Source organism: Portunus trituberculatus, chromosome 14 (genome assembly GCF_017591435.1).
Source record: "Portunus trituberculatus isolate SZX2019 chromosome 14, ASM1759143v1, whole genome shotgun sequence".
NCBI classification, from domain to species: Eukaryota; Metazoa; Arthropoda; class Malacostraca; order Decapoda; family Portunidae; genus Portunus; species Portunus trituberculatus.
The window spans coordinates 1,692,775-1,704,848 of NC_059268.1; the positions used below are offsets into that span (position 1 = coordinate 1,692,775).

The 12,074-nt window shown below is 41.6% G+C and overlaps 1 long non-coding RNA gene across 5 annotated transcripts; it reads right to left on the reverse strand.

Annotated features, from left to right (window-relative positions):
* Nucleotides 1–2,230: 2,230 nt before the first annotated feature.
* On the reverse strand, nt 2,231–4,083 carry LOC123503513. Of its 5 annotated transcripts, none has more exons than XR_006674491.1 (3): nt 4,033–4,083; nt 3,463–3,593; nt 2,231–2,518 (listed from the first exon to the last, which is right to left on the reverse strand). It is a non-coding gene; the product is annotated as an uncharacterized LOC123503513 (long non-coding RNA). The 5 variants fall into 5 exon arrangements; XR_006674493.1 differs by lacking the exon at nt 4,033–4,083 and adding an exon at nt 3,957–4,011; XR_006674494.1 differs by lacking the exon at nt 4,033–4,083 and adding an exon at nt 3,979–3,997 and having other exon boundaries at nt 3,463–3,575.
* Nucleotides 4,084–12,074: the final 7,991 nt, after the last annotated feature.

Consider the following 12,074-nt stretch of genomic DNA (forward strand, 5'->3'; position numbering starts at 1 on the left):
TACATATGCACACTTATCTATTATGTATTTATCTTTTTTCCTTGGATTATTTTTTTGCCTTCTGGGACACTTCTATATTTTTCACATGTAGAGGATATATTTTATTTGAAACAAATATATAATAAAAAGATCATTTATTGGCAATGAACAGAGACACACACATGATGAACCTACATGAACAAAACAAAAAAATGCACACATACATATACTGTACATTGTTTTAGGAATTTACCTACAATGTTCGTGTTAGTGTGTGTGTGTGTGTGTGTGTGTGTGTGTGTGTGTGTGTGTGTGTGTGTGTGTGTGTGTGTGTGTGTGTGTGTGTGTGTGTGTGTGTGTGTGTGTGTACTTAATCAGCAACGAGAACAGCCACAAATATACCAATACAGAATACAAGAGAAAAATGCATATCTAGACATACTATTTTTTTTTTATTTATTTATTTTTTTTTGTCATCATGTACCAATAAAATAACAAATAAGTGTAAACACACACACACACACACACACACACACACACACACACACACACACACACACACACACACACACACACACACACACACACACACACACACACACACACACACACACACACACACACACACACACACACACACACACACACACACACACACACACACTGAAAGAAAAGTTGGACAAATGTAGATAGATATGGAGACAGGGCCAAACGAGCATAAAGGTTGTGAGCTGATAGATGCCTCATTATCTTCCTATTAAGGATAGACTCAAAGGCTTTAGAAAGGCAGGAAATCAAAGCTATAGGGCGGTAATTAGAAGGATTGGAGTGGTCACCTTTTTAGGGACAGGTTGAATGTGAGCAAACTTCCAGCAAGAAGGATAAATAGAAGTAGAGAGACACAGATGAAAGAGTTTGACCAGGCAGTGAGTGAGTTCGGAAGCACAGTTTTGAGAACAACAGGAGGGACTCCATCCGGACCGTAAGCCTTGAGAATCAAGGCCAGAGAGGGCCAGGAAAACGTCTTTATAAAGAATTTTAATTTTAGGGATGAAGTAGTCAGAGGGTGGAGGAGTAGGAGGAATATGCCCAGAATCATCCAAAGTTGAGTTGGTAGCAAAGGTTTGAGCGAAGAGTTCAGCTTTAGAAAAGAAGAGACAGCTGTAGAGCCATCTGGATGAAGTAAAGGAGGAAAGACGAAGAAGTAAAGTTGTTAGAGATATTATTGGCTAGATGCCAGAAATCTCGAGAGGAGTTAGAATTGGAAAGACTTTGACATTTTCTATTGATGAAAGAGTTTTTACTAAGTTGGAGAATAGATTTGGCATGATTACGGGCAGAAATATATAGGGCATGAGTTTCAGCAGTTGGATGGCTACGGAACCGTTTGTGAGCCGCCTCTATCATTGACAGCACGAGAACAAGCAGAGTTAAACCAAGGCTTTTAGCTTTAGGGTTAGAGAAAGTATGAGGAATGATAGCTCCATGCCAGAGATAATCACCTCTGTTATGCGCTCGGCACAAAGAGAAGGATCTCTGACATGAAAACAATAATCATCCCAAGGAAATCAGAATAGTACTGCCTTAGTTCCTTCCACTTAGCAGAGTTAAAATGCCAGAAGCACCTCCGCTTAGGCGGGTCCTGAGGCTGCACTGGAGTGATAGAACTGGTAACGGAAATTAGATTGTGGTCAGGAGCCCAACGGAGAGGAAAGTTTAACAGAGTAAGCAGAAGGGTTGGAGGTTAGGAAAAGATCAAGAATGTTGGGCGTGTCTCCAAGGCGGTCAGGAATACGGGTAGGGAACTTCACTAGCTGCTCTAGGTCATGAAGGATAGCAAAGTTGAAGGTTTGTTCACCAGGTTGGTCAGTGAAAGAAGATTAAAGCCAAAGCTGGTGGTGAACATTGAAATCCCCTAAAATGGAGATCTCAGCAAAAGGAAAGTGAGATAAGATGTGCTCCACCTTGGAAGTCAAATATTCAAAGAATTTTACATAGTCAGAGGAATTAGGTGAGAGGTATACAGCACAGATGAATTTAGTTAGAGAGTGACATTGAAGTCTTAGCCAGATGGTAGAAAATTCTGAAGATTCAAGATTGTGGGCACGAGAGCAAGTGGTGTCGTTACGCACGTATGCGCAACATCCAGCTTTGGATTGAAAATGAGGATAGAGCAAGTAGGAGGAACAGAAAAGGGCTGCTGTCAGTAGTCACAGACAACTAAAACTATAACTAGGTAAATACAACTAACTGAAGACACACACACACACACACACACACACACACACACACACACACACACACACACACACACACACACACACATCAGAAATGAGAAATGATTCTCAATGACATGGGCTACATTAAAACCTGAAGCTGGTACTGGTGGGGCAGTATCATGATGGTGTTGAACATTTTCTGGCTCATCAATGTCGAAGGGAAGAGATTTCTTGCAGTAGCCATCTGTGAGGCCCCAGCTCTTCCACAGCCTCTAATTCCTCCAGGTCATGGATATCAGTAAATTCATCCATGGTGAGGTCTGTAAAAGCAAAAATATGTAAAAAATGCAAAGAACAGATTCATGTAACTATGAAGCCTATCTTCTATTATCTTTATGCGGTGATGCAGCCACTATCATTTCAGATACAGTTAATTAGTGAACCCAACATCTCTGTGTTAAGAACAGGTTAGGTTAGGTTAGCCTATCCTAAGCTAACCTGTATCTACTAAACAAAAGCTTTGGTAGTACCTATATATAGCTGTTAAATCATTCATATATATATATATATATATATATATATATATATATATATATATATATATATATATATATATATATATATATATATATATATATTTTTTTTTTTTCTCCCTCTACTGAGTATATAACTTAAGGGCATAAATAACTATTTATTTGTCTATGTCAAAGAGAACAAGCGCATCCCCCTGGAGGTGTGTGGCTGTACAGAACACTTCCAACACCGTGCAATGAAAAATACTTGTGTGGCCAAATGAGGAAAAAATAAAGTGAATTTGCCACAACCCACAAGGAGAGAAAGTGCAAATAGCGTGCTTACTTTAAGCACAAGCCACGTACTTTCGTCAGACTGTCTTATTCTCAACAAGGCAGCCTGATCATTCAATAATCTTTGAAATAACTCAACTACAAGATTCTACATTCCTGAATCAAATACTGCCTTTAGACACACGGCCTTCTGCCTGCACATTACGCACCAACAAGCACAACAGCCGCCCAAGACTGACTTTTTTACATCATGTATGTAAACGTGTCAAGCTGTAATCATCCATACTAGGCTACATCATGATATATTACTCCTGGTTTTCGAGGCCAGAAGCTTCCCCTTGTGTAGCACCTAAGGATCAGCATGTCCTTATACACACGATATCTGAGTAACTGTCCTATATCAGCCTTGCTGCCTAGTACAGGTGATGATTCGTAATGGTATTTATCGATGTACTTACCTTATGTACGAAATACAGATGTGATAACAGTTGACTTGGTGATCTATTCGCTCCACTTCTCCCTGGGCTCAGCTGAAAGCGTTGGAACATGGGCGCTGGTGCCACATCTCCACCTAACCAATGCGTTTAGCCTTACCAAAGGAACATTTCTCAATTCTACTACTTCCACATACAAATAAAAGTAATACTTATTTATATTGAATACATAGTTTTACATTTAAACATTTCACTTCATTAAACATATTTTAGTTAAAGGTAAACGTGACACCACGCAGGAAAACATCACAACGCGAATTCAGTTCTCTCTCTCACTCGAGCACCAAAGTCTTGTAAACGTTTTTGCATCTGTGTTTTTTCCCCTCATATTCAGATCAAAGACATCTGAAAATCACTTATTTTATCACAATAGGAACAGATTACCATTTCGTCATAGGTAAATTATGATATAATGCCTATTATGCCTCAAGGAAAGCTCTAAGGAGGTCTTGAGCTACCTTGGGAAATCCAAGTATTTACTTAAGGATGATGTTGAGAGACGAGCATACGGCCGTAAGAGGCTTGCCCGTTTACCTCGCCGCGCCGGGATTCGAACCCGGCCCTCTCGATTGTGAGTCGAGCTTGCTAACCACTACACTACGCGTGTGTGTGTGTGTGTGTGTGTGTGTGGTGACAAGGACTGGACAAAAAGAGGTGCCTATGGGCAAGAAAGGATCCCAATGTGCTCCTCATGAAATAATACCGTGACCGGCAACCCTGACTGAACTACGCACTAGTGACTAATGGGAGGGAGTGGTGGGAGATAGGAGGGAGGAGGAAAGGAAGGGGAGAAGGAGGGGGAAGCAGTCATGTGAGAGGAGCGGCGGTCTGAAATGGTCGTTTGAGGTAACAATTACCGTCCTGTTTTGCCTGCAGAGAGGATAAGATGTGAGTGGAGGAGTGAGGAGTTGGAAGGAAGAGGAAGAGGAAGAGAAGGGGAGCTAGAACACCCTTAAGCGACGACCTGAAATATGTATGGAAAGATCCAAGCGAGGAAAGAATAGACGGTTAGCGTGGAGATTATTCAGGAAAGAGTGTTAAGAGAGGCAGAAGTGCAGGGGAGAGGAGCGCGGGAACTGTTTTATAAGGATTAAAGGAGACCAACAGGGAGGTGACAGGAGGTGACACATCGAGAAAAAAGACACTGCCAAAGTGATAATTATGAATGCAAGGAGAGCAAAGTGCGGTGTAATGTAGTCACCGGTGGAAAGGGAATAGGAGCGAGTTAAAGGGTCCCTTAAGTGAGGCAAGAATTACAAAGTGGCGAGCTGCACAGGAATTAGAAGGAAGAGGGCAGAGAGAAACTGGCTGAGATCAAATATAAAGAAGAGGGAGATAGAGGGGAGTGACCAAGGTTACTAGGAGGATGAGGGAAGAGGATGGGGAGTGATCGCCTTCCACGGAAACTTGTCACCCTTTCATCCTCACGAGGCGCCACTCACCACTGTGTCGCCCCTCACTGCTGGTGGTGGCCAGAGAGAGAGAGAGAGAGAGAGAGAGAGAGAGAGAGAGAGAGAGAGAGAGAGAGAGAGAGATTGGGGGAACTAATAACACACTAATATTACGAAACTTCACTCGTCATAAATCTTCCTTCGCGTTTAAATGACACACATTTCCACATTTTCTTTATCATCAACCACAGATAACAGTAGATCTGGATTTGACACGGCAGTGCGGAGTCGCGCCGCCACTCCAGTAACGTACCCAAAGCGGTCGACTGGTAGTACGCGGCAGCTGACTGTTAAAGTTATAATTTTGTGAAGTTTTATACAGTATACTAATCATTACTAAATACCGCAGCAGTGGGAAGGCGTGTGTATTTGTGGAGGCTGTGAGGTGCACCAGATTAAGGGCTCAGCTGACCTCTATCTGGAGGAAACATTATTATTATTATTATTATTATTATTATTATTATTATTATTATTATTATTATTATGTACATATTTGTGGCAAGTTGTATACACCCATGTCTACTGCGAATGAGTCATTTTAAAATCTCAGGCAAGCAGCGAGACGGCAAGTGTTTAGCCTACGGACAGTCGTCACTCAAGTCACTCGGTTCAAGTCAGATGTGCTAGCCTAGGGATACCGCTGCAGCCAAGACTGAGGGGTTATAATTGTTACGTGCATGTTCAGACATTTTGACATCTGTGGAGACAATGAAACAGTGAAATGTGAATGCTGCTGAAAGAGTTTTGTCCAACAATGGATTTACAGTGAAAGTGTGAAGAGCTTGTGTCGAGGCTCACATGAAAATGTTATTATGCGCGTGTGTGATGCAGTCGCTAGTGATGTCACTGTGCAGTGATTAATGAAGTACAGTGAGGTGAATAAGGAGTGAACATTGTGAGTGGTGTAATGCACACAGATTTAATTAACATTGTGAGTGGTGTATCCAACCGTGACGTGTGTAGGGTGACGCTGAGTGTTGTATGCGGAGTAATAAGTCAGTGGTACAGTGGAGAAGAACTGCTAGTGGTGACTTGAGGCGTACAATGTGAAACACTACAGTGAAATATAATGAGAGGTCACACAAAATGGCAGAGTGAGAGGCTGTAACTGGGACGTAATCCGAGACGCGTGCAACTGGTGGCAATGACTGCAGTTATGACATCTGGTGCCATATAGATAGTCAATTTGGGAAAATATAGTGGCACTGGTGAAGAACAGTGACATGTTATTGACATCACTGTGACGTGGAAGTGTACTGTGGAGTGCTGTTAAGTGTTAAACTCACCTGATTACTAACGTGACTGCAACAAACCGATGAATGATTAATAGTGACTAGAATGGTAGGAAACAATGCCTAGGCAGTGACTGATGTAATTTAATGATGTAAAAAATAAATAAATAAAGCCTGCCTACGCGCTTTGTAAATAGTCTTCCTAAAAAAAGAAAAAAAGTTGCATTTTTGTTAATGAAATTATATAGTGCAACATCTGTGACATATATAAGGGGTGGGATAGTAAGACACCAACAGTGATGTCCACGCCAAGCGCAAACCTGGTGTCGCCACAGGAGGTAACACACGGTCACAGAGTGATGACAAGAGGCGTAAACTCACAGGTGTGAATAAGAGATGAGCAAGTGGACAGCCAAAATCATGTAAAGTAATTTATAAGTGAAACAAAATTTGCATTTTGTGTTTGAAATACAGCTGTAAGCTTGAAGTTGTATTTAAACATCCACCTGGTACTATATAAATTCTCGTGTTTGACTCGTATAACTGAACGGTACAATGACACGGTTGTATGGATTTAGATATCGCTTTCAGGCATTGAATTAAACACAGTTAGCTTGCTTCACAGTGATTTTCATAGATTCATGTTGGCTTGGAGCCGAGATTTCGAGGTTTGAAATTTCAGGTCCGTTCTCCGGCTTTGTGTACATTACTGCAGCGCGGCGATTTTCGTGTCAAATCCAGATCTACTGTTATCTGTGCATCAACCCATAATTTAGTACATTTCTATTGCCGTTTAAGGTGCACACACACACACACACACACACACACACACACACACACACACACACACACACACACACACACGCTCAGTGGTTAGAGCGCTGGCTTCACAAGCCAGAGGACCGGGGTTCGATTCCCCGGCCGGGTGGAGATATTTGGGTGTGTCTCCTTTGACGTGTAGCCCCTGTTCACCTAGCAGTGAGTAGGTACGGGATGTAAATCGAGGAGTTGTGACCTTGTTGTCCCGATGTGTGGTGTGTACCCTGTCTCAGACCTATCCGAAGATCGGAAATAATGAGCTCTGAGCTCGTTCCGTAGGGTAACGTCTGGCTGTCTCGTCAGAGACTGCAGCAGATCAAACAGTGAAACACACACACACACACACACACACACACACACACACACACACACACACACACACACACACACACACACACACACACACACTCTCTCTCTCTCTCTCTCTCTCTCTCTCTCTCTCTCTCTCTCTCCATCACATTCGCTTTATAAACAACATCTTTGACATGAGTTTAGAGATGGAGAGAGAGAGAGAGTTTACTTTAGTTTTATCTTTAAATAGAGTAATTAGTTTTATCGCAGAGAGAGAGAGAGAGAGAGAGAGAGAGAGAGAGAGAGAGAGAGAGAGAGAGAGAGAGAGAGAGTAAAGCGAAGATTCCTAATACGCAATAAAACTGAAGATTACTCGGTGTGAGCTGAACCAGACTGGTGATGGAGGATGAGAACATGTGATGGTGGTGGTGGTGGTGGTGGCGGCAGTAGTGATGGCAGAAGGCTCGTAGTGATGATGATTGTGTTTTTGTCAACGGGTGGGACTAACAAACAGAAATATCGATACACACACACACACACACACACACACACACACACACACACACACACACACACTCTCTCTCTCTCTCTCTCTCTCTCTCTCTCTCTCTCTCTCTCTCAGTGTGTTGGGACTGGTGAGAGGAAAAGATAAATACTGTATTTCCGTTCCAAATTGACACGCTTTAGTCTTGGCTGGCTGGGCTGCCTCTGTGAGTCCCAATTGCAGCTTCCTCAGGTAAAGTGTGGTGGACAAATCCTCGCACTACGCTCCCCACGGGCACCGGGTAGCGACAAGCCCTGCGCCAAGTATACACTGGCACGACTTTGCACTGGCCACATGTGTAAATTGGCTTCCTCGCTCATGTTTGATGGGAGGCGCGCGCGAGGAGAGGAAGACTATCGGGACGGGGAACATTGGCCTCTTATTATCATGTGAGCAAAGTCTTCTTCCGCTCAGGACATTGACTGTAACAGTGAAGATATTATTCCTCCTAATTATATTTTTTCCTCACTTCTCCTTCTTTCGTTTTCTCAACATAAAATTGTCCTTGATATGTCTTCTTGATCTTTTATCTAATATTTTGATGAAATTTTCTTCTCGCCATGAATGCCCCGTAATAAAATTTTCCGACTGGCTTCATTCTTTCGTTTTTTCTTTCTTCAGTATCAGATTTTCCTCAGAGTTTGGTGTGCCATATTTTCTTCTGCTCAGACTTCGTGGAGAAACCGGACTTAATAATTCCCTTGAGGTGAAAAAAAAAAATGATCCTATCAATAGCAGGGTTCATGGTATAACAAAAAAGTTAGGAGTATATTAGCTTTTTGAGGGAAAAGTTTAAATGTTCCGCAAAACTAAAAACTAATGGTGATGGAGACAATCAATTACTATTACCACTTTTTATGCTGGAGAGAAGGCCAGCCAAGGGCAACAAAAAAAAAAAAAAGGCCCACTTGAGTGCTGGTTCTCTAAAAGATAAGTCAAGAATTAGTCAAAATTAGGGAGCAAATGTCTTGATACCTACTACTACTATTACTACTACTATCAATATTACTACTGTCAGATGCCCACATCATAAGTGAAATATGAGAAATATGAAGATACAAGAAATAAAGAAAAATGGATGTATGGTAGTTCGCCAGTATGCGGTGTGTAGCCGTATCCGGCCATAAAAGAGATTAGGAAGGGCAGGAAGGTCAAAAGGAAACATTTAATGACCCAGGCCAGTTGACCCAGGGCAGCCCGGGCAGATATATATAGCCCAGGTCAGGTAAACATTCTGTGGTGTTGTTGTCGTTCTTGGATGTTGTTGATACCACACGTGGAGTTCACGTGAGCTTGTACTTGATTGGTGAACGGTACATTCTGAGGGGCGTGTTGTGTGGGTCAAGACACGCCCCCATAAGTTCCTGAAGGGAAATTGTAGAGGATTGGGGCAGAGAGAGAGAGAGGAAGCAGAGAGGACAACCGCGGCTCTAAGCGGGCCACCCTCGGCTGGATAGCTGAGGGCGGCAGGAAAGTTTTGTACTTCATAATATAACCAGTAAGTGGAGCTATAAGTTGCAATGCAGTCTTTGAGGTAAATTAGAATGGAGGAGGAACCATGATAGGAGGTTTAGGTATTATGTGGTATTAGTTTATTATGGCTTATGTGTTTGTACTTTGGTTCATAATAACGTAGTTATATACTTGCGTTTTCATCTATGAGTAAGGGAATTTGTATACGGTTACCTACGTATGTGCATGTTGCTCTGACGAATAAGTTACATAACATATTTACTAGTGTGTAATTGTGTACGAAGTTAACGTGGTTCCAAATATGGGTACCAAGAGAAAGAGATTACTTGTGGAAGTCACTTGTGTGGAAATATCAATATTTGTCATTATATTTCGAAGGTGTTAAGTTGTCATTTTTGTTGAACGGAGTCAGGTAACTATATGTGTATGGTAATATATTTGGTGGTACGTCACGTGGTTGTTTGCATTCATGTACCAAGTAAAGGTCATTCTTATATACGGGTAGCTGGGAAAAAAGGGGTAATATTGTACGTACTACATATGAGATTTACTGATAAATAAAGCACCGTGTTCAGATGTTGTAATACGTTATGAAGATATAGTGGATGATGTTTGAAGTGAAATCCGTTTTGATGCGAGAATATGTACGAGATTAATGTAATTCTTAAGGATGTTTGTAATATAAATTGTAGTAATTGTAGTGGAGAAGGCAACAGAAAGAGTTGTGATTGTTACTTGTCGGCGCCGTATCGAACACCTTATGTATAGATATTATTTTGTTAATTAAAGATAGAAAAAACCTTTGACTATTTATAGCCAGTAGCTAGAGAATTTGTGCAACGTCGTGCAACAGCTCGGATCACGACACTACCACTACTACCAATATTACTGCTACTGATACTCCTAGACAAAAGAAGCAAGTCCTACTGTAGCAGAGCGTGGTTTCGATCCACGGACCTCTGGGTTATGGGCCCAGCACGCTTCCACTGCGCCACTCTGCTGGTAACTCTCCGCTACTATTAGGTACTATAACATGACTTGTGTCTGAGGAAGTGGTCCAGATGGTGACGCCCATTAACTACAGACGCATAACGTGGCACTAGGAAGTTTCAAGTATGAGAAAGATAGATCCGATCTCGGTACAAGGAAGCAATGTATTGAGGCCAGGAATAAGGCGAATAGAATATTGTGATTCATTTTTAGAAGTGTTAAAAGCAGGAGTCCCGAAGTAATACTGAATTCATACTTGGCGGTAGTCAGGCGTAAGTTATTGTCGGCGTTTTTTCATTTGCTTGGGAAAACGGCGATAGTAACTAATTATGACTCTCTTAAGGTATACTTGGCGGTAGTCAGGCCACATCTTGACTATGAGGTACAATTCTGGTCCTCACATTACAGGAAGGATATAGCTCTGTTGGAATCAGTGCAAAGGAGGATGACTAAAAAGAAACAGGGAATGACGGATATTCCTAATGAAGAGAGACTGAAAAAAACTCAATCTGCATTCCTTAGAGAGACGTAAGTTAAGAGGAGACCTAATAGAAGTATTGAAGTGGTATAAGGGTTTTAACAAAGGGGACATGAATGTAGTTCTTACCAGAGAGAGAGAGAGAGAGAGAGAGAGAGAGAGAGAGAGAGAGAGAGAGAGAGAGAGAGAGAGCTATCAAACTCTTCCAAGCCTCTCAGTCGCCCAAACTTTCACTTTACTGGAGAGAGATGCCTTCCATTAAACTCAGTTCCCTCTTATTTCATAGATGTGGACAGGATGTGTTGGACTGCGAAGGAGAGGAAAGAGAGGAACGGGTGTCAGAATCGCTTAATTGGAGAGGAATAGGAATGTTACCGGGAAGAACTAGAAGGAGTGAAATAAAAACTATTAAATGATCATCTCTGGTGCAGGAGGCGCCTGTGGTTGTGGTGAGTGCAGAGAAAGCAGTTCACAGATGGAGGGGACGAGGGCGAGGAGAGGGATGAAAGGAAAGGGAAGAGGGAAAATGAAGCGAGTTAGGACGAGAAAAGAAAAGTTAAACTACATAAGCCCTTGTTATGTTGTTTTAAGAGAGAGAGAGAGAGAGAGAGAGAGAGAGAGAGAGAGAGAGAGAGAGAGAGAGAGAGAGAGAGAGAGAGTACCCTGAATACTTTGTTACTTATATATTCTCATCTGATGAATTAGAAACAGGAATCTCTCTCTCTCTCTCTCTCTCTCTCTCTCTCTCTCTCTCTCTCTCTCTCTCTCTGCAATAGTAACTAACCAAATAAATAAAACAGAGACCCTTTAAAAAGATGAAGAAAACGCAAATTTTCTGGGTATTTCCACAAAAGTCAATACATAGCTAAAAAGTTTTCATTAGTTCTCTCTCTCTCTCTCTCTCTCTCTCTCTCTCTCTCTCTCTCTCTCTCTCTCTCTCTCTCTCTCTCTCTGCTCGGCGGTAAAACATCTCATTAAAATCGGCTTTGCGTGAGAGGTTCAAAGAGATGCTTTTATGGAACACTGGGAGAGATTGAAGGGTTTATTTCTCTCTCTCTCTCTCTCTCTCTCTCTCTCTCTCTCTCTCTCTCTCTCTCTCTCTCTCTCTCTCTCTCTCTCTCTCTCTCTAGAATCTTGGAGTGCTTTGCAGGTATCATAGTAGAATCTTGGAGTGCTTTGCATTATCATAGGAGTATTATTATTATATTGTTACTTATTATTACTTTATTTTATCATTATTATTATTATTATTATTATTATTATTATTATTATTATTATTATTATTATTATTATTATTA